This window comes from Saccopteryx leptura, chromosome 1, assembly GCF_036850995.1.
Source record: "Saccopteryx leptura isolate mSacLep1 chromosome 1, mSacLep1_pri_phased_curated, whole genome shotgun sequence".
Lineage (NCBI taxonomy): Eukaryota > Metazoa > Chordata > Mammalia > Chiroptera > Emballonuridae > Saccopteryx > Saccopteryx leptura.
The window spans coordinates 256,706,589-256,729,963 of NC_089503.1; the positions used below are offsets into that span (position 1 = coordinate 256,706,589).

The 23,375-nt window shown below is 52.7% G+C and overlaps 1 protein-coding gene across 3 annotated transcripts in view; it reads right to left on the reverse strand.

Moving 5' to 3' along the window:
- Positions 1–23,375, reverse strand: part of NFIX (nuclear factor I X) — a 96,440-nt gene that overhangs the window by 72,057 nt on the left and 1,008 nt on the right. The gene's annotated exons all lie outside the window — the stretch shown is intronic.

Consider the following 23,375-nt stretch of genomic DNA (forward strand, 5'->3'; position numbering starts at 1 on the left):
ACTGACAGACGTGAGAGAGCAGGAGGCAGGTGTCATTGTGGACAGGCCTCTTAGGTCGGCATTCAATAATTAAAGTCATGTTAATAACCAGCTTTGATCCAATTAGCCAAAGATATCAGCTGAGTGACATAAGATACTCTCTACCTTGAAAGAAGCAATCTTACTTTCTAAAGTCAAGATGAGATGGTAGAAACTACAAGTGAGTTTATGTTTGGCACAGGGGTGTTTTTCTGGTATTTTGATTTACACTAAATATTAGACACCAAACAGAAAATGGCCAGCGTAAGCCTCCTGGAGAATTCTGGCATGTTCAGTCTCACAGACCACAGAGCTGGGCAGAAGAGACACGCTGAACATGGTTGATTCGGAATTGGGTGGTATAACTGGGTAGGTGGTGGGGATACCGCCGGCCGATGGGAGGATCCACCTGGAAGTTAGGGAAACAGGAGGAAATCCATGATTCACTCTTGGACGTAGGGAGAGGTCAGAGGTCGATGGAAAGACTGGACATAGAAATGGCTCAGGAGGGCCAGCGGAGTTTCTCAATGGAGCCTCAGGGACCAACGCAGAGCCCACTGTGCCCCCTCAATGCTCCTTTAACAGGAGGAGCAACAGGGCCTTCCCAGGAAAGTAACATGGAGGGAGAACAATTATCAATTGTTCTTGGGCCAGTGGCCTTAACCTTGGAGGTGGGCAGAGAGGATTCCCAGACTGTGCTTGCTCTTCCCTCGCGTTCCCTCAGTGTGGAAGAGCAGCCTGGGCGTCCCCAATGCGCGAACGCTTGGGGAAGGAGGGCAGAAGATCTCCCTCTCTCTCCTGTGGGCACTCAAAAAGAAAATCTCACTCTAGTTCCATTAGAAACACTTGGCACCCCCCCAACCCCCTCTCTGGCATGCCACTGGTAGCTGCTCTAGGCCCTGGACACGCCCCTCAGGAGTGCCAGACAAAGGGGGACTGTCCCCCTTTTGTTAAGAGAGTGGAGGCTCCCGTTGGAAGATTACCTGTCCCAAACCCAGACTCCTTCCCTTCTCATCCCTGAGGGCCCCTTTCCCCACTGGGAGCGCACACTCTCAGTACCCTGCCCCCGACCAGAGCCAAGACAAAAAACCCTCACAAGATTCCCCACCACCCCTACCCCGAGTTCAAGGGTTCAGGGGATGGAGGGAGTAAGGGGACAGCCAGGCCTTGGAAGAGAAGGAGAGGGGAAGAGGGAACAAGGAGAGAGAAAAAACAACCAAAAAGCTAAGGGGAAAGGAAGCCAGGATGCTGGTGCTGGTGGTATGCAAAAAGGAAAATTAAAGACAGCAAGGGGAAAATATAAAGGAAAAGCAGATAAATTTGGGGGCATTTCTGTCATTTAAAAGAAAAACTGAGAAGCCAGAGATTGACTTTAAAAATTCACATTCACATTGGCTTTGGCTTGCGGAAAGCAATTTTTCTGCCTTTGTGAGGAAAAGACCTCTCTTTTAATTGTTGAGGATACAGAATTTGATTTTTTTTTTTTAAATCAGCAACAGTTTTCACTGAAACATTTCTAAAATACTCATGCTGGTTTCAGCCATCACTAGGAGTAATTTGCCCCCGGAAAGGAAAGGACTGAGCAGGCTTCTGAATAACAGGATTAGAGGAAGGGAGAAAGACGGAAGGGAACCAAGCTAGGTGGCCGGTCTGAGGCCCTGGGCTTGCCTGGTCAAGGCACATATGGGAGGCACTATGAGTTGATGCTTTCTGCTCCTCCCTCTCTCTCTCTCTCTCTTTCTCCTTCTCTCTCCTCTCCCTAAAATGAATAAATAAAATATTTTAAAAAGAGAGAGAGAGGAAAAAGGAAACCAAGCCTAGAGAGAGAAAGCCAAGCTGGACCAAAAACTGCAAAGAGAGAGAAAGACGAAGATGGAGGGGAAAATGAACAAGGAGAAAAGACAAGGGCTCTGGGTCAGAGGCAAAAAAAAACTAGCTGAGGAGAATGACTGCTTCTATCTCTAGTGAAACGTGGCTTTCCAAAACTCCCAGAACAGATAAGGTCTTGTGGATTACTTCAGGGAAAATAGAAAAATCCATACAGAACCTTACATATACAATATTCAAAAGTTTTCAAGGAAACAAAATAATTTTCCCGGCCTGAGACAGGCTTCTTAACTGACCCATACCAGTCAATAGTGACACATCTAAAGACAGGGCTACTGTTTGGTTGTCTCTTTATCTTTTAAAAAAAAATCCTGCTTTCTTTAAGGCCTAGATTTTTTTTTTAGACCCTGGACACATGCTAATTATACACACACACACATACACACACACATATCCATGCTAATTTGGATAACTATATACAGTTAGTGCAAATAACTAACAAAGCTTACATAGAAATTGCCACATATTTCAGTATCCATTTTACTACTGCATATTGGCAGCCGGTGAAAAAGGACGGAGGAAACTTTAAAAGGCCACAAATACAGCCCCGATTAGTTTGCCCAATTCCAGGCATTGTACAAGTCAGCCTTGGCCTGAACCTAAAAAGACAGACTTCAACTTCGTATCCCCGAGATCTCCCATCTTGTCCCACAGAAAAAAAGACATAAGAAGGCAGTGATGGGACTCCAAGGCAGAAATGGAGGAGAAACTGTAGACAGAAAAAGGAAGGGGCCCAGGGCTGTATGTCCTGGAGGTGGGTGGGGCCTTCCCTGTCTAGGGGGCAGGCTGGAAGGGGCTCCAGCCAGAGTATAATCATCCCAGAGTCTGGAAGAGACAAGCATGGAAACCAGAAACGCACATTGCGAGGAGGCTCGGAGAATTTGGACAAAGCGGGTTTTGGCTGCCTTGGGCCTGTTTTTCTCTGCTCAGAAAAGGCAACCCAGCACGGTTTTTCTTGGCTGAACGGATCTGCCCCACACCCGGGTGCTGGGTCTAGGACAGGGACTGCCTCAGAACCGGGCTGCACACTCCTCTCCTATAAAACTGTGCCCCCCTCTTCCCTTCCTTTTCTCCTCCTGACTACAAACCGGGAGTGGTGGTCTGGGATCTGGCCAGCAGGCAGCCTCATTCTGGCTCTAAACACTACCCTGCTCCAGGCTCATCTCCCTCACCCTCCTGGCACCGAATGAAATAGGGTAGGGACAGGGGACTAGGGGAGACAAGCTATTTTCTCTAGTGCAACTGGAAATTGTTCACGTTCATCCTCTCAGGGAATGGGAAACTAAAATCTAATCTTTAATTCATTATTTAGCTTAAAACTTCCTTGTGTCACCAAATAGAAGTAAAAGCTGGGAAGGCCAGGGCCCTCTCGGGCAGGGGTGGGGATGGCTACCCGGGGATGGGAGCCTCTACAGAGCTCAGAAGCACAGAACAGACGACATTCAGGGCTTCAAAGGGCAAGGGCAGAGGACAGCCTAAGCCTCGCCCACCTCAAGGCCTGGAAAGAGTCAGTCCATGGTCAAGGTTTGGAGAAGAAGGAAGAACTCCACAGGCTGGCTTCGCATGTTTCTCTAAAGAAGGACTGAAAAACTAACCAAAGGCCCGGGGAGGACGACTAGCACATGAGAATGAAGTCTGTGCCCAGCACATTGTATAAATATCTGCAGGGCAAGGGAGAAGGCCAGAGCGAAAGCAAAATGTTGAAAACTCGCCGCAGGCCCAGCTGCCAACTGCCGACCCCAGAAGGGCTTAGGGATTAGCCAGGGAAGAGGTTCCCTTCCCTCCCTCCATAATAAGTCCTGCACCTCTGAGACTCCTCCTGTGACCTTCCCAGGCCCTTTCCAGAGCTCCACCAGGATCTGCAGTGACATCTCTCGGCTTTGCGGGTCTGTTCTACCCGCCACGGGAGAGAAAGCCTGGATGAGAAAGGAGTTTCTCTCAGCCCTGGTGCCATTGCCTAGTCTGCACTCCCAGCCCGCTTGGCCCAGGGAGAGCCTCCTTTCTGCAGTTGCGTCGGCAAATGCAGTGCCCAGAGCCGGGCAGAGAGCTGGGTGGTCAGGATGGGAACAGCCTGGGCTTTTCTCAGCTCCAGGGCTCAGTCAGGGGAGCTGGGCGGGCTCTGTCTGGGCAACTGGCTTCCCCAAAACGTACAATTTCAAAAGTTGGGAGGAAGACATTTTTCAGTCCCTCAAAATGTATTGCTCCCCACAACTATTTTATTATCAGGATCACTGCCAAGAAAACCAGAGAATCCTCATTCCCCTGGTGTCTAGCCCCAGCAGAGGCTGGCACTGGGGTGCTCGGAGCTCAGGACCGTGCCTACCTCTCTGCCACAATCCGTTCCTTCGGGCTCCCTTTCTTTCTCACCCTCTCTCCCCCTCTGTGTCCTCCAGCTCCAACACAAACTGTTTGCATGGGAAGTCTCCCTCTATGACCCGATTCAGCATACACAAGAGAAAACTGTGGGCGACAGACCCAACGTCCTAACGAACTTGAGTTAATTAATGCTAAGGAAGAAAAGAGGCGCCCTTGCTCTGTTGAATCACGGTTCACTAGCCCTTTCAGTTTGCTGTGGGTGGAGGAAAAAAAAGAGAGGCTTTTTGGTTCAAATATTTTTGGGGGGCGAAGGGAAAACAAAAACACCGCAGAAGGGCCCCGGAGGGCGGGCGAAGCTGTCAGTACCTGCCCCGAGGAGCAGAGGCGAGGGCAGTGGGCAGCAAGCGTCCTCTCTCAGCTTCTGGCCTGAACTGCTGCATTAGGAAAGCAGCGGTGTGTGTGTGTTTGGGGGGGGTGGATTATCAATTGACTTCAGACCTGTTCAAATAAAATGCTCCAAAACTTATACTGTCAGACTATAAAATACATATTTTTTAAGCCCAAACCCAACAACTTAATTTGAGCAGAGCCGTGAAAATGTTTTAACAGTGCAGAAAACTGAAGCGTGGATGGCACGCATACAAAAAATTTAAGTGTGCAGAAAAAGAAAGGAAGAGGTAGTAATGGGGGGACAGGAGAACAGCTGCAATTTTGCTTTCCAGATGTTGATAGCAAAAAGTAATTAGCAAGAAACTTCCCCTTTACCATTTTTTATCCTTTGGTCCTGAGATGTTAAAATCCTTCAGTTAGACTTTGGTCTGCCGCCTGTCTCCAGGCGCTACACACACACACACACACACACACACACACACACACACACACACACGGACAGGTTATGAAGCCTCGTGGGCCATATGCATACAAGCTTTATTATCAGCCCACTAATTTTTACAAGCCCTTGCTTTTAGCAGGGAGGCCTGAGCAAAGCAAGCTGGAGGACATTCTTATTTAAATTATTATTATTATAATCACCATAATCATTATTATTATTTTGTAAGGCACAGCCTTTACTTTCTAGGCTGGACCTCCCCTCTCTCTTTTTTAAAAAAGATTTTATTTATTGATTTTACAGAGAGAAAAGGTGGAGAGCGAGAAGTATCAATTTATAGTTGTTTCACTTTAGTTTCACTGCTTGCTTCTCCTATATGCCTTGACCCGACAAGCCCAGGGTTTCGAACCAGCAACCTCAGCATTCCAGGTCAACGCTTTATCCACGATGGCACCACAGACAAGGCAGCCTCCTCTTTAAAAAATAAAATAAATAAACTTTCAACTGAAGTGTGGGGTGTATAAAAAAAGAAGACTGCACAGTACCTAAGTCTACCACACAATACATTTTCACCAAGTGAACACACCTATCTAACTCCACCCGGGTTAAGAAATAAACATTTTTAGCATGCTGAACAGGTCTTGAGTTTCTAAGCTATAGCGTTCTAGCGATTTACATGGTTTAGAAATAGCTCCTGCCTGCACCAGTCATGTCTAATTTGAGCACTTATGTACACACATGTGTTACAGAGCACGGAGCACTACTCATGTGACCACAGAAAGGAGTAGTGAAGAGGAGCCCCTCCTGGCTTCCTCGCTGCTGCAGAGGGGTGTCTACGCCTCTCTCCGTACCTGCCCAACTCTGATCCCATTAACAGAGGAACTAACTGTGTAGCAGGGCGTATAGGAGGTGGAGGGACAAACAGGGAGTGCGGAGCTGAAAACCAAATGGCCACAGGACAGCAGGAGCAAGTAGGCAGGATTGGGGGACCTCAGTATGTGTGAGTCATGGGGCAAAGGAGGCTCCACAGAGTCAAAGGTTCCTGAATCAGAACCCATGGGGCACAGAAGCCTTGCAGGGAGAGGCAGAGGGTGGCAGCCCTGCAAGAAGGGGGCCCAAGAGTGAGGGAGGCCCAGCCCCATGGCATCTGCCTCCCCCTTCCCTGGCTCTAGCCCCAGCTGGCTCCCCCCTTCACTTTAACTGGCACTAAATTTACTTCATAATTTTAAAATTAAAATTTTTAAAAAGCGGAAAGAAAAAGCACTTGAAGGCAAAATACCTCCCACAATATCTGGGAGGGGGGAACTGCTTATGTAAAAAGGCAAATGCAAAGGATCACTAAAAAGTCTAAGCACCGAATAACAAGGAAAATAAAATAGAAACACATTTAATTAAAAACACCTGAAGCAAATAACTCCCTTTGCAAGGCGAAGGCACTGTGCAGCCACTGTCACAGTGGGTACCAGCTCCTACCCCCACTTCTTACCCGCTTTCCCCTTCTCGTGCACAGCTATGTCTTCCCCAGATGCTATTCCTTCTCCTTTCTAGCCTTCTACCCGACACCTGGGGGAAGGCCCAGGGCAGTCTTTTAGCTTCCCCCCAGTCTGCAGCAAACCTCTGCAACCCTGACAAAGAACCCCTTCTTCTAATTCCACATCTCCCCAGGCTGTGCCCACTGAAGGCCCTGGACCCCACTCTCCTGCTTCAAATCTAGTCCTTGTGGGTGGTGGCACTGTCCTGAGGCTGGACTCCAGGCCCGTCCCAAGTGGGCAGCTCTCTCCGCTGGCAAGGAGGGTTCTTGAGGACCGCATTTTCTTTTCCTATTGCTCATAGGGCCAAGAAGAAAGGTCTGTTCAGCTTAATTAAAAATATGACATGGGATCTGAGCTCTCTGAGCCTGTGATCTTTAGAAATACTTGATTACTTGATTCTTTTTGGGAGGCGGGAGGCGGAAAGCAGAGCAAACGTAGGGACCCCACATTCCCCCACCGGTTCGACTCTCCCACTAGCCCACCGCCTGGGAAATACGCCCTCGGCTGGTTTGAGGGTACCAAAGCCCCGGTCCTTTCTTCCTTTCTTTCTTTCTTAAATCGCTCTAGCGCAAACCAGGCAGTGGGTCAGGGCTCAGAGGTGGGGAGGGAAGAGAAGAGGGTTGTCTCTGGGAGAGGGTGAAAAAGGAAAGCAAGGCTCCAACTCCCGGAGAAGAACGGCGGCGGCGCAAGTTTCCCGGCTTGTGCCAGTTTGGGGATTGGCGAATCAGACCAGAGCGGAGGGAAAGGCTGGTGAGAAAAAAAGCCCGCATTAAACTAAGCAGTTCTGCCTAAAAGCGCGCTTTCCACTCTTAAATAAGACAATGCCAGACAATGCCGAAGGGAGAGGACAGACGAGTTATTTCTCACTCGTTAATTATTCCAATGCTTAGCGTTATTTTTTTTTAAACCACACACATTAGCCAATGATATATTCTAACCCTCAACAAAGCTGGTATTTTTCTCTGATTACAGACTTTGCCGCGGCAAACCCGGGCTCAGAAGACAGAAGCAGCGCAGAAACGCACTCCTAAATGAGACACAATTTTATTAAAATCACAATAATCCTTGCAATGTTAGAATGCCTTTTCAGCAGCGGAGATCCCAGGTGCCCCACGCCTGCTCCACTCTACCACGGAACCAGCGCCCCTCAGTAAAGAGGCAGGGAAGGCTCGCCAGCTTCACGGAGTGCCACGGAACGTATTTTTCTTTCTTTTTTTAACAGCCTGTTTCCGTCATTCAGCCTCCGTCTCACGCTTTTTTTTTTTTAAAGTAACAAAACTCCTTTACAATTTTAAAATATTGTTTTAAAAAAGAGGAAAAAGACCCAAAATAACAGGGGAGGAAAAGAGAGCTAAGCGTGACCTGGGAGTTGGTGGGGTCAGGGCAGTAGCTGCTGGGATGAATTGCCTCCGGGTCCAGGGTGCAGAGCAAAGGGTCAGTGGAAACCGCAGGTCACCTCCCGCCACGGAGCTGGAGCAGGAAGAGTCAACTGTACCACTGAAAGGGGGGAAAAGGACCTAACACCACTAACCAGAATTTCAGCAATTCAGGTGATGAGAAGTTGGGTTTACTGCCTTCCAAGGGGGCTGGCTGGGAGACCCGTGGGTGCTTTGCCTGCAATTCCAGGGGCTGCTCGAGCTCTGGGAGAGGATCTGAGGACATCAGCAGGACATTAACCTCCTCATCCAACAGGTTATGTCGGGCCCACTAAGAGAACACACGTTCTTTTCCCACTTTTTCGCAGTCTCCCCAGATCTGATGCCCAAGAAGTGCTGCAAACTGGCTGGTAGCAGCAATGGGTGGAGAGACCTTTGTGCCCCTCAAAGAAGTCCACCCTGAGAAGGAATACCATATTGACCAGAGGGGATCTGGGGGAAGTTTTTTTTTTTTTTTTTAAGTTTCTTGGAAACAGCGCAATTCCTGCGGCCTGAAGGCAGAGGAGAGAGAAGGGGAAGCGCATTTTCTGCTACTTAGTCACATTTCTTCCCCATGCTCGCTGGAGCCAAGCAACCCTTAACTGAGCCAACCCTCAAACAAAAATCTCCCCTGGTAAATTTCCCCACCCTTATTCCCCAAAATGAGGCGGCCTGGGGATAGATGGAGAGGCCCCTTCTAGGCCTGGGATCAGGAGGCAGCAATGTGTACAATGCATCACAGAGCAGGGACCTTATCCGGACTGAGGCCCCCAAGTTGCCCTCAGACTCTGGGATACTTAAACCCCCAAAGTCCCGGCCCGGAGCAGCCACAGAAAAACAAGACTCATCAACATTGATTTCATTTCCAAAGCCCTCTAGCACATTACCCCTGTCAGATATCAGGGTAAGCACAGGAGGAAAACTGAGGTAAAGTCACCTGGGCAACTGGAGACTGAACCGGCCTGGAAGCCAAAATGCCCGCCTCCATTTGAGACTCTTCTTAGCAGCGGTTTTTGATGCAGCAAAGGGCCAACACCCCACAACGTAAACCAAGCCAGTCCTCAACGCCTACTACTCAGTCACTTTTGGGGAGGTCGTTGTAAGGGGGTGAGGCCACAGTAAGTGGGGAGGTAGGGCTACGCAGTGAGGGGTCCCAGGATCCTACAGGGGACCACCCCTCCCCCAGGGTCTACACAGCGACATCATTCAGCGGGTTCTCCTGGATCAATGCCTGCAGCAGCTCGGTAAGAGCTAGAGCGAGTCAACCACATCAGGGGTCCCTATGCGCCACTTTCCACCTTTTTGCCTCATTAGGTGCATTCTCAACTTTACCCAGAGCTGGGCTGTCACCCATGGCGCTCTAGGGCCCCAAATCCTCCAGACCACAACTTTGAGGCTGTGCTGTCCCCTCCTACTCCATGGTTCACAGTGAAAGTGACCGTGACTGTCAGCACCCATGTTCTGCAGGGTAGAAAGCACACAGTCCTCCCACTGCCTGATCCCACAGAGATTTCCCCACAACCCCCCACCCACCTGTGTCCCCCTCTAGACTGACCCAATTGCAGCAGGTCCCAGAAGTGCCACAGCAAAAAAAGCATCCAGGAGGTGAAAGCCCATAGACAGTTGGGACCTGCCAATGAGCATTTGCAGGGGCCAGCATACAGGGCCTGGGTGGCTCCTCTCTGCTAGGGTTTGCACAGACACACTACGAGGACGATGTGATGCACAAGCAGACTGGAAGATTTGGGGCCATTAAGGGGGCAGAGAAGGGAGGTGCAGAGGGCTACCTAACTTTCTTCGGCCAGGGTTGGGGCATTAGTGCAATGGTTGGGTAGTGGGGCCATCTTGGAAGTCCTAGGACCTCCCACCTCCGCTAAGCAATGTGCTTCTATTTTAAGATAATCTCACACTCCTTCAAAACCCACCCACACTTGCTCCTGAGGTCCATGGTGTGGAGGCACAGGGAACCAGCCTCCACAGCCTGGGCGCACCCGAGGGGAAGGCCAGGAAGGGCTAGTAGCCCTCAGTGTGAACTGCCAAGCTGGAATCAGGGGGGCAAATATAAGTTTCGCACTATAAGGGAATCATTAAATGGCCTCTTTGTGTTGAGGAATTGCAGGCCGTCACTCAGGATTAATTTAAGCAGCAACAGCAAACACGCACCAAAAAGCAAGTCTCCCCGCCAGCACCCACCCCCACAATTGTGTTTCTTGTAGTGCAGAGGGACTCAGCAGTGTGGCTTGGCCTTTCGGAGGGGCGGGTTCCTGGCCTTGAAGAACTTGGAGCATCCATAGTCAGAAGGGGAAAGGCAGCTTCCGCCTTGCCCCTCGTAGTCCTTGCTTGATGAAATGAGTTTTGCAGATTTGGGAGAAAGCTGAGTGGGGGTGGTAAAAATCCAAGTACAGAAATGAAGTGGGAATGGGCGGGAGGTTCTTACATATAACTGTAAATATATCTTAAGTTACATTTTTCCAATATAAATATAGCACATGCAGGGTGCTACCGGGCAGCTCTGGGACCCCTCACCTGTGTTCCAGGGGCATTTGGGAAGACCTGTGTTCTAAAAGAAATGGGGGCAGTGGGAATCAGGCCTCCACTTCCCAGTCTCCTCCCCAACAACCTGAATATGGCTTTGGAGCCAGGTGCCCAAGGCGGCCTGGCAGGTGTGCGACTCACGTGAAACACATGCATGTGCAGGCTGGGGAGGTGCTTGCCCGTGTGGGCCTGGAGCCACATGTGTGGGCACTGGAGGCTCCTGCGGGCTCACCAACCCACCTGAGCCTGATACCCGCAAAGGGGTATAGGGCAGTACCAGTGCTCTGAACCTGGAATGGGTGCAAGCAAGAGCGCGTATGCCCATGTGTTCTGACCCCCATCTGATGTAGGGCAAGGGCTTGTTTATGGGCGTGTGTGCTCCCCAGCAGTCCCATTGGGCTGTCAGGCCTGGGTGTGCATATAAGCTGGAGGTTCCTGGGATTCCTGTCTGGGGCACCGGCCAAGGGCATGCTTGAGACCCCTGTCCAAGCCACGAGCTGCTGTACAAGAACATGCTTATATGCTTGTCTGTGCCCAGGGGCCCACTGGGGTGTCAGGCATGGCCATGAATGCGCCCCAGTGCCCACTGGGGCCACTATGCAGAGCTGTGCGCATATGCTTGCTTGTGCCCTAGGAGTGGCCACGTGCGACCAGGCCACCGTCATGGCTGGACTGAGCCCGGATCTAGCCTCTGAGTGAGCCAGGTAGCAGGGCCTGCGGTCCACGGGCCTCAGCGGATATCACTGGAGTCCTGTTGGTTTTGGCCCTAGCAGCTCTAATGGGGGAAGCCCCGGGGAGCAGGCGGGGTGGGGTGGGGGAGTTTGGAACAAAGAAGGAAAAGTGAGGGAAAGTGGACAACATAGGAGGAAGCTCCCTGGAATGTGGAAGGCCCTAGGGAATAGGGGTGCAGGGTGCTGGAGGCTCCAGGCTTGGGACTCAAGACTTGCCAGGGCTGCCACTCCCCTCCCTCCATGAGTACAGGGACAGAGCTTTTCAAGACCCAGAACTTCTCAGCCTCTCAGGACCCTGGCCGCAGCCAATGGGCTCCAACACATGGAATCTCAAAAGACTGCATGCAGGCTGCAACCATTGCGGGCTACAAGGGGCCAAGTAGCATTTGGAGTGGAGGGCACAGCTCAAATTTCTTCAGACTAGATTAGCCAGTATGAGGCTCCTTCCCACATTTTTGGATGGGCTGCTTAGAACCTCAGTCTTCTCAGTTTGGGGAATGGGAAGGGAATTCCCATTAGGAAGGCCAGGAGAGGAAGCCTTAGGTGGATAGGAATGGGTTGAAAAGCAGGGTGACCTGCTTGAGCCTTGCTTGCCCCTAGGGGCCTGGCTGAGTAATTCCTGCTACTCCATTTCTAGCACTATGACCTTGGCACTTGACCGTGCAGCCTTTCTTTCCTCATCTGTAAAACAGGTTACTCATACCTGCCTCATATTGGGATGGTTCCAGGAGGTCTCTTGCACCCGCCCGCTGCCCTGGCGTAATTGCTCTGGAGTTGGTAGCTGTTATTTTTATTGTGAGGCGTCTATGGCTGTGACAGGCTGTGACGCTTGGTGTGATCGTGTGAGGCTGGCTGTGTGTGCGCCTGTGCCGCTGTGTGTGTGCGCGCGTGTATGACAGGTTGTGTGTGAGACTGTGCGTGGACGACAGATTGTGCCGGTGTGCGGCAGTGCCTGTGACAGGCTGTCACTGTATGACAGACTGCGGGTGGTGGGGTGTTGCGAGTACCGACTGTGAGTGGAGATGAGGCGGTGTGTGGGGCTGGGACGGAGACCCCCACAAACCTACTTCGGTGAGGGTCTGGCCGACACTGAGACAGGGAGGTTCTTGGAGACTGGGGGGGGGGGCAGTCCAGTGTTTCCTGGGGCTTTGGTCTTTCCATTATGTTCGATGGAATTCCACCTACTTGCAAACTTTGCATGGTGACAGGTCAGACCTATGATAGAGCCTCACCTTCACTGCTGTGTCAGCTCAGGTGCCCACCCAGCTTCATGCCTGAGTTTGTGGGATCCCAGGAGGGTCATTAGTGACCTCAAGGCATGATGGCAACAAAGCCTGGCTGGCTTTGGTGAGGGACACATACCCAGAGCCTGTTTCCCATACCCTCCCTGAGCTCCAGGCCTGGGCAGGGCTAGCGAGACCAGGAAAAGGAGGGATTTGGGGAAAGCAAGAAAAGCCCAGAGAGAAATGAGGGAGGTGAGAAGAGCAGACATTTCCGTGGGCTCTTTGGAGAGCCAGACCTGCTTGGGATCAGGGCCTCCAGCCAGGTGGATGTACATCAGGTTTGTATGGTCACGATTGACAGCCATGCCAGCAGACACTGGAGCCCTACCTGTACAGGCCCCATGCTCAGACCCTGGGCAATTTCAGGGACTCTTCAAGGCAATCCTGGCAGAGGGATGAGCAAACCCAGGCATTCTCCTAATCCAGTGATTTTCAACCGGTATGCCGCACAAAAAAAAAATTTTTTTTTTAATTGCTTTTAGAGAGACAGAGAGGAGGGGAGAAAGAAAGAGAGAGAAGCATTCATTTGTTATCCCACTTAGTTATGTATTCATTGGTTGCTTCCCATATGTGCCCCAATCGAGGATCGAACCTGCAACCTTGGCAATTTGGGACAATGCTCTGACTAGGCTAACCAGCCAGGGCCACCGCAAGAATTTTTTAAAACATGCAACACCTGACTATTTAGTCAGGGGCACTGACCTCTTTTCCCTCAGACTGTCAAATAAAAAAATGACAACAACCAACACAACAGCCGTCCATTGTGAATGAATCAAAATTACACCTATTTTTTCTGTCAAATCAACAAAAAATATATTTTTTGGTGTGCCACAGAATTTTAGTAATTATGTGTGCCTTGAGATGAAAAAGATTGAAAAATCACTGTTCTAATCAGTGTGGGATTCCACTTTGCACACCACTGAGGCCCACCACTTCCTTCTACAATTGAAGAAACTGAGGCTGGTGGGGGAAGGGGACCCTCCTGAGTACCCACTCATGCCCAGAAGACCTAAGAATACAGGTCTCCAGACTCTGAGAAACCTCACCAGCTGGAAAAATCCCAAGGCCCATGGGCCAGGGGCAGCACCCTGGGAACCGAGCCCTCCTCTTGGTGTGTATGTGTGTTGTGTGTGTTTGGATATGTGCTGTCATCCACAGCTGCCGTGTGCCTGGTGTGTAAGCCACAGCATGATGTGTGTGTCCCTCTGTCGAAGCGGGTCTTTGTGTGTCTGTGTGTCCGTTCAGGGCCAGCCCCTGCCACTGAGGGGGGAAAGGCGTCAAAGCAACCCCCCCGCCCCGAAAGTGTGTCTTTGATACTTGCAGCCTCGGCAGCGAAAAGCAAGTTTCCACAGGGCCGTCTTGGGCTGAGGCCAGGCCGTCCTCAAATAACATTTGAAGTTACTTAGCAAACTTTGTTTAGTGCCGAGAGAGACACGGGCAGCAGGCTGGGGGTGGGGGGGCAGTAAACCGGTTCCTCCAAAGTCCCTTGGCCCTCTGGGGGCACAAGAGCCCAACATGGAGCTTGGTTTTCCATCCTAGCTCTACGGAGGGGAGCAGGAATCCTGAAGCCTCGCAGGGAACTTGGGGGAGAAAGGATCAGGGCATCCCACAGACGTAGCCTCCCTATGGAAAGACCAAGCTCTGAGCTGCGGCGGAAATGCCCACCCTGGTCTCCCAGTGGCCAAGAGGCTGAAACCAGACCCTGAGAATACATCAGAAATGGGAGGGCCCAAATTTTCACCCCTCTTCTGAAGCCCCCTATGCCAACCTCGAGGCAGGTGGCACAAACTGGCTTGGAACATGTGTCCCCCTCCAGACACACATATAAGCACCCAGAAGCCCTTGGTGCCCACATGCCTGGCCCCCAAGCTCTCACTCCCAGGCAGCAGAGAAGGCTGGAGAGCCAGCAGTGGTGATGGCGGATGGCTTGAGAGTGAAGCTGGCACCTATAGGATGGGGCAGGGGAGGAGATGCCAAAATGGTGAGCCATTACAGGGAAGGAGAGAGAGGGAGGAAAGGAGCAGGAAGATGGGAACCAAACAGGCATCATTAACAAGCTCCAAGCTGCAAAAAAGTAGAAAAGCAGTCCAGGCCTTTCCAGGAAGCAGGCATGAGGGGTAAGCCCCAGGTGGCATGGGACAGGTAGGCAGGGGCCAGGAGGCACCCAACACTCCCCCACCCCCACCTTCAAAATGGAGACTGGCAGCAGCAGCCGCTCAGCTCTGCCCGGGCATGGGGTGGAGGTGGCGGGCAGGCAGGGCGCCAAACCAAATGCCACCAGCCTGGGCATGGTGATTGTCAGCCGACAGTGCCGACCCCACCAGCCCCCGTCCAGAATCCTCACTCCTGGAGCTTTGAGAGTTAAGAAAGATGGGGGCCCAAGGGGAATCAGGGATCCAGCAGATAAAGCCAGGTCTCCTCAAGCTGTGGGCAGGTCCCCAAGACCCTACAAAGATGGCGCTGCCTGGCACTGCCAGGGTGACGGGCTTCGGTAAAAATAAACCGGCCCACCCCGGGGGAGCTAAATTGAGGGGCCCAGGTGGAAGTGCCACTCTGGGCCACCAGCTGCCTCTGCCCCACCCCCAAGCTCAGAGTGGCAGGGTTGAGAATGCCCAATGCCCATCGAGGCCCTGTTTCTGCAAAGGAGAGGCCCCAGCCATCTTGTGTCCAAGTCCTGGGCAGGCAGCATAGGTTTTATCCACAGTACAGATAATGGGTGACCTCAGGCTGCAGCAAAAACAGGCCATGCATTCCGGGCAGATGGTGCAGCAACCATGCTAAGCCATATACCCTTCACCTCCAGACTGCCCCTTTGAGAAGGAAAAGGGCCTATATTTGAGCTGTGGCAAAGCAACGTTGCTTGAAAGTCTGTTTCACAGAGCCCTCTGCTAATGCAGCTGCCTAGCATTTCTGCAGGCCCTACCTGTTATCCTCTCCCCATACATCTATTGCTGTCTTGAGTACTGGACAACCTCCTGTTTATTGGGTTCACTGTCTGCTCTCCCGTCAGGGCTGGCACTTCAGCTGATTTTGCTCCCTGCCGAGCCCCCAGGGCCCAGAACAGAGCCTGGCACCTAGGAGGTGCTTGGTAAATATTTGCTGAAGGAATGCACAGGCCCCCGGCTGCACCCCCAGTACACAGGCTCTGGCTGGGTGCCCGGCAAGGTGTGGGAGAGGGTGTTGGGTCCTGCTGGGGTGAGGGCAAGCCTGGCCAGTGGGGATACAGAGGGGATAAGATGACCAACCACCATCATTTTGAGTCCTGGATGGAAGAAGATCTGAAGTTCAGAGTGGTAAGGAGGTTTCAAGGGCTGAAGCTGGGGCAAGCTTCAAATGGGTACATAGGGGCATCTAGGGCCACTCCCAAATTTGGTAAAGGCCAGAGAGTAAGCTGTGATTCTTTCCCATTGGTAGGAATTGGGATGGTGGTGATTGGAGAAGGGACGCAGGCTTCACTACTTCTTAGCCCTTGATCCTGGCACTGCATGCCTCTTCTCTATTTTTCATCTATAAAATCAAGCACTTTACTTCACATCAAGCACTTCTCTAATTCTTACCAGAAACTTGGGAGAATAAACTAAGGCCCAGAAAGGGTGAGTGACTTGCCCAAGGTCACACAGCTAGAGAGAGGCAAAGCCAGATTTCAAACCCAGGAAGTGGGCTCAGAGGTCCCACTCCTAATAATGTGCAAATGTCCCAAATGTCAACAGTGCCAAAGTGAAGAAACCCTATCCTATTATACTGTCAGACATACAGTCACACACACACGGGCACAGCTAACCCCTGCCACACGCGCCTCAGGGAGAGAAGATGGGAGGGCTATTAGCACAGAGGGTGACACAGCAAGCAAACAGCACACTTTAACCATCATTCTAAGTTTTAGGATAAATGATCATGTTGTAATTATCCTACAAAAGGCTTTTCTCCCTGTATGATTCTGCCAGCTGTCTTTCTTCACTCTTTCTCCAGAGTCAGAAATGAGGAGTCAGAGGCCAGAATTAGTGAGACAGTCCTATGCAGGACAAGAGTCTCAGAAGTTAGTCTCGCCTCCACCCCAGACTGTTCCAAAGGCTGCCAGAAGCGGGACAGTAAGAGTGGGGCCCTCAGCCACTGGGCCTACCACTGGGCCCATTAGGCCAGCAGTGTCCTAAGAAGGGTGGCATGTGGCCTCCCAGGCTTTGACAAACCAGCACAGGGATTCAGAGCTTCAAATTCCATCAAGAGAGATGGGGTGGTTGAATCTGCCGCTCAGAGATAGCGAGGGGGCCAGCAGGCAGAGGGGACATGTGAGGAGGGCAGGTCTCATCTCTTAGGCACCATTCCCAAGCAAGGTCAGGTGTGGCCCAGGTATGAATGTGTGTGACCCTCGTCCCTGTATGCTGGGGCAACATAGAGCTGTGTACATGCCACATCATTTGTGCCTGGACCTGGGGTGTGGGGTGGGAAACTACATTTGACAATATCTGGGTCCCGGTGACCATGACTGTGTGAGACACTGTGTCAGCTGGCCTTCTGTGCATATGTAAGATGAGTGTCAGGAGTTAGCTGTACTCTTGAGTGTGTTACTATCTATATGACTATATAGGGCTGACTTTCTCCACTTTGGCACTGCTGACACTTGGGGCTGGATCATTCTCTGTGGTGGGGCATCCTGTGCACTACAGGGTGTTGGGCAGCATCCCTGGCCTCTACCCACAGGGTGCCAGTGGGCAAACCCCTGTCCAAGTGTGACACCTAGAAATGTTTCCAGATCCTGCCAACTGTGTGTGTTTCATTGAGGGCCTTGGAGTTTCTGTGTGCCTGCACACCCGGGCTCTGGTGTCTGATGGGGTGGGGTGGGTCGGCACCCTGGCGTGTTTCTGGGGTCCGACAGCATGACTGCACGTTCATGCCGTGAGCTTCTCACTGAGTGTTGGCGGGTCTGTGCATTCCTGTGTGTTTGGCAGTGGCGGTGTGTCTCTACTGTGTGTCTCACAACGTTATTGTGTAACCACGTATGCCTGCAGGTCTGCGCCCACAAGTGTGCTTCTGCAGCAATGTGTTCAGGTGTAGCGGGTGTCTCTAGGTGCCTGTGTGTGAAGACAAGCATCTTTGTGTGGAGACACATGTGTCTGTGTGTGCCCAGTGGAGAGGTATGCTGGCCGAGGGTATGCTGTGTCTGTGTGTGACACCGTGGTTCTTTGTGCCCTTGTGTGCCGGTGACAGAGTACAACTCAGTATAAGATGGACCTGAAATAAACCCACAAGGTAATTTAACCAAAGCCCGTATTTGGACAGACCCTCCTGAATGATTTGGCCCCTACCCCCAGCTCCTGCTGCCTCCTGAGGCCAAGGAAGTGGGGTGTGCCTCTGAGCTGCCTCTGGCTTGGCTCCCTCTGATTCAGGTGGGGACTGACCCCCGCCCTTTGCCCAATCTGTGCCAGGAAGGCTGGCACCAAACTGTCAGCCAAGGAGGCAGGGTCCTCGGTAGTGGCCATGATACTGCCCGTAACCGCTGCTGGCCACCACCTCTGGCTCCCTTCAGGGTGAAGCCCAGTGGGGGGAGAGCTCCCCAGTGCAACCTTGGCTTCTGATTGGCTACGGAGAGCCGCAGTGCCCGCCACCTGCCTCCCCCTCCCCCGCTGGCGCAGCCACATTGGTAGTGGTGGCAAACGCAGCTCGGAGTTCTGGGCACAGCTGCGCCTCACAGAGGCCTGCCAGCACCACCAGAAGCCAGACACCCCAGCTCCATGCCCCCGACCCCTCCCCACCCACCTGCCTGCCTGCCCAGCCAGGCAGCACAGTCACCCTGGCCGCTGCACCCTCAGGCTGCCAGGCCTAGTCCCCCCGCCAGTTTCCCTCTCCCACTAGGCCTGTACCCTCTTGGCCAAGCCCACTTGGGGGGGCCCAGGTCCCTGCACACAACCACTCCCGCCCTCAGAGGGGCTCTTCAGAAGGGGGGGAGACAGCAAGGAGGGGCAGGGAGAGGGGGAGCTAGCCCTTCTTCTTTTAGTGAACGCGCCCAGAGCTGGAGCCAAAAATCGAGGAGGAGAGATATTCAGACAGAGCCAAGACGCGTTTGGCAGGAGGAGAGAGAGGGAGAGAAGGAGAGAGGGAGTGGGAGGAGGGGAGGAGAGAGGGAGGAAAGAGAGAGGGAGGAAAGAGAGAGGGGGAAAGAGGGGGGGCCTCAGTTTCCAAATCCATGCTCTCGGAGCGCTGGAGAGACAGCCTGGAGTGTGAGACCCCAGGCAGGCCTGGCTCTGGGGGGGGGGTGGGCTCAGGCCCATAGGGACAGCCGGACTCCCCAGCTGGCCAGGCCAGGACGGACACAGGCAGAAGCCAAGATCAATGCATGCCGGGCAGACAGAGGGAGGCCTGTGGGCGGCCCAAACACACACCCGCACCTCACCACACAACAGGCTTCTGTCCATGCCAGGCCAGGGGCACGGGTGGGGCCCACAGCAGGGCCACCACGGCCGCCCAACCTCATGGGAAGCCATGGAAAGGCCAGCATGCTCCCAGCCGCTGGTCTGGCCGCCACAGTGGGCATTTTACACCATGCCGAGGCTGAGAGAGGCCAGGGAGAGGACATGTGTGGTGAGACACATATCGATGATCACGGGGACAAGTCCAGGATGCACAGTGTCATGGGGGCATTACTTATAGGCACATACATCAACACATATGCCACACAGGTCGACCCAGACAGGTCAATATGCACGGTAAGGCACATGGATATACCCCTTCCCGTGATGGTCAGACACCCAGAGGATATAATGAGTTGTACAGGAACACACCACAGTAGCACCATGACACAAAGACCACATCAGGCACCTGACAAACACAGTGATACACACCCTTGTCACCCAAATACACAGAGATAAAGCTTGGGGTGACCCTTAGACAGGCAGCATCCCGTGATAGACACAGGGACACTTGAAAAGGAACGTACACAGACACGCTCAACCACACGGCCATCCATGAGAAAATGGTGGCTCTGAGGCGCAAGACACCGATGAACACACTCAGCTCTGGGAGAACCCAGGTAACCACTCATAGTCAGCCCCCTGGTCTCTTCATCTCCATATCCAGAGCTTTGGGAGCAGGAAAGTAAAGATGCCTCTGTTCCCCCACCCAGCTGGAGCCCCTCAGCACTGTGGGAGGGCAGCACAGACATCCGGACCCTCTCTTCCCTTGGTCCAGCTGGAGGAGAGTGCAAGACCCCAAATTCTTCCCACCCTTGGAGCAGCAGGTAGGGACAATGCAGAGAAAAGGCTGGGCTCCCAGTGGTTTGGATGTGAAAGCCAGTGGTCAAACAGCATCAGGGGTTTTTGCTGCAGCCACGACTTCATGCCCACTCCTGCACACACCCACGACAGCCACTGAATTGTGACAAGTGCTCGCAGAGTGTCCCCACACATGCATCCTGTCCCCGTGGAGTACCCAGGTGACAAGGCCGAGATGCAAAGGCATAAACAGTTCTGGAGCCATATAGATGTCCCTGAAGCCACCATCAGGACCCACCCTCATCTCCAGGCTCTTTGTCCCTTTCACATTTGTGTGCATACACACTCCTGCACACTGTAGCACAAGGCCCCAGAAACCAGACCCATAGTGGGATGGGGTGCAATCAGGAACAAGATTAGGGAAAGGAAAAAAGGCAACCAGAGCCCCCAAGAAATGCATCTGGTTCCCATAGGCCTGTCTCTTTCTTCCTGCCCCCCCACTCCCCACCATCCCTGCCTTGAACCCCTGCTGCCCTTTGCTTGGCATACCTACCCAAGGGAAAACTTCTAGTTCATGAGCTGGCCTCCCTCCTTCCAAACCCTTCTCTTGCTTCCTTCTCCAGGTAGTTCACTTGGATTTCTGTTTAGAGGTGTTCAACCCTGCCTTCCATCCCACTGAAGCAGCCTTCCCTCAGTTTGGAAGACCTGAGGGTGATCTAATGATGGTAACTAAATGACCACAAGTCCTTCTGTTCCTTGAGTATATGCTACATGCCTGCCTAGTCACAGCCCAAAGGTAGGCACTATTATTGTCCAGTTTACAGACCAGGAAATTCTTGCGCTTCAGTTCATAGCAATTAGAAGATACAGAGCTGGAGGTCAACCCCTGTACTGTCTTATGGTAAAGCCCAGTTCTCAACCTCTGCTCCCACACCTTCCATCTGGGAGCTCTGGAGGCTACACAAGACATTCCTATCTGGGCCAGGACCCCTGGCTTCAGCTCCCAGGGAGAGGGGAACACCCTGCCCCCTGCATTAACCCAGCAGAGCCTTTGGCTTCTTCGAGCTTGGCTAAGCCTCAAAACATCTCATAGAGCCCAACCCAGGTCCAAGAGTGGCCTACCCATCCCATCTCATGCTGCACACATCTCCCACCCCAGCCACGGGCATGAAGCAGGCAGGACCAGAGCCAGGGAGAAAATGTACCATAAAAAGGAGACTCTATGTGAATGTGGCACAAGGAGTAACAGCTTCACGGGGACAAAGAAGTGGCCACAGTAACCCAGGGAGAGAGCTGAGGAGGGACATCAGGAAGACCCCAGCCTCTTCCCCTTTCCTGGAATGATTGTGTGTGTGGCTTCACAGAAACAAGGGTACATAAACATTCTGTTGCTCATGTAGCTACATTACAGGGAATGTCGATGAATGGGCATGTTTGAGGCTATGCGCACGTATGTGTACACACACACACCTGAGTGAGCCAACAGCATTGTGAAAAGGTGTATGTCCGTCCATCCATCTGTCCATCCTTGAGTCTATGTAAGTGTGGGGGCAAAGACACACTTGAGTCACCCTGTATCTGTGTGTCTGGGAGGTGTTGCCGTATGTCTATGAGCCAACGTAGATATATACATCCCATTTTGAAGGATGTATATGTGTTTATGTGTGTGTGTTGAAAGGAGAGGGAACACAGGTCCATTGTCTCCTGTGTCCATAGGTTTGCTAATGGTCGAGTGTCTGGACATGAACGTGAGTATGTCATTTACATCCCCATCCTGGTGGTAGTGGCGCTATATGTATGGGTCTACATTCTGGTGTGTGTCTTGGTTTATTTGGAGGGGCAGTCCCAACTATCTGCCCCCCTCCACTGAGGACTCAGGTCTGCGGATGTAATGGGCTCTAGCAGCTCCAGCAAGTGCCCTGCCCAGCTGCCCTGTATTTCGATTGATGCTTTTTCCAGGAGATTTCCCCCTCACCCTTCCCCCTCGTCCACAGTGCTTTTCCCCGCCAGGGCCCCGCTGCTCCAAGCTCGTTCCTGCTCAATCATTTATTGACTTTAAAATCGAAGCCAATTCTGGTTTGGAAAAAAAAGAAAATGGAGAGAAGGAGAGTGAGAAATGGAAGCCAGAGAGAGAGAGAAAAGTCCGAGTTGTGGGGGTAGGAGGGAGCAGAGATGAGGCCAGAATCAGAGAGAGACAGAAAGAGACAGGGACAAAGATATAGAAAGACAGAGACTAGGAAGGAGGGAGAGAGAGACGGAGTGTGGAAGCAGAAAATTTTGTAAAAACAAAAACTTTGGATCCAAGAGATGTAGCTCTCGGAGGGGCAGACTCTGCTGACCAGCGGACAGCAGCCACCTGTCCAGACTGTGACCGTTGTGCCCCCCAGCCATCTTGGCACACTCACAGTCTAGGCCTGTAATAGAGCAGAGCCCTTGCTCCTTCTGAAGTGTCACAGAGTCACGCCCTGGACCTCACTCTGAGTCTAGGGACCACCCTAGCCCCTTCCTAGTCTTGTCATAGTAGATCAGCTAGCATTTTTTTTACCAGGCTACTATGAAATATGAGGACCCAGAATCTCACCCAAGCTTCAGGAGGCAGGCCAGAGAGCTGGGCTGGCAGCGGGTGGGCAAGGGGCTGCTTGGGCATGGGGTCTTGGTTCCACTAAGTCCTAAACACCAGACATACAGGCCTTCCAACCACAGCCCCAAAGGCAGCCACGGCTCAGACCCAGTTACGTGGGCAGGACCGTGGTGTGAAAGTCCAAGATGGGGTGATCCACTAGCTCACTGCCTCCCCCACATCCATGCCACACAGGCATGCCCATGGCCAACCCATAGGAACCACATGCAGACCCCAAGATCAACTCACACACATACACGCGCGCGTGCACACACACACACACACACACACACACATATCTGTTGATATAACAGTGGTATGACTACGGCTGACACTCATCCCAGACATACCCTCTTGCCCCTTGCCACACACCAAGCCCACATAGCAGTCATATTCAGTGGACTCCCACTCCCAGTTGTGAGCACACTGCTGGCAAAGCTCAGACTGGCAGAAGGGACAATTAAGACACCAAGCCTGGCCTAGAGATTCCCCACACACGCAGGTACTGCTGGTAGGCACTGCTGGGTAGTCCTTAGGTGTCCCCTCTGCAGAATGTGTTGCCAACCCAGGCCTGGCCCTGCAGGCTGAGATACCAAGGCCGCTGCGGGACTCTGGTCAGCTCCTGTGCCTTCTCTGAGCCTGGGGCCACTGCCTGGGGAGGGTGGGGTAGCAGGGCAGGCATCCCGAGAGCCTTTGCCTCCGCAGACCGCCGCTCAGGGAACTTCGCTGGAGGCGGGACGCACTCTGCAGCGCGCCAAGGTCGGCGCTGTTTTGCTCGCGGTTGGCCCGACGGCGTGGTCGCAGCACTGTCGTTGGCGTCCACCGCTGCCTCCTGTCCTCCCGCCTCTGAGCGTCGGGACGATATTCTCTTGGCCCTACTGGTCCACCGGGCGACAGCCCGGTAAGCCGGGGCCGAAAAGTTTGCGCCGAGGAAAGTTTAGAGGGGGGCCCGCGGCGACGTCCAGGGTCGGTGGAGAGGCGCGGCCCCGGCTGGCAGCAGGCCC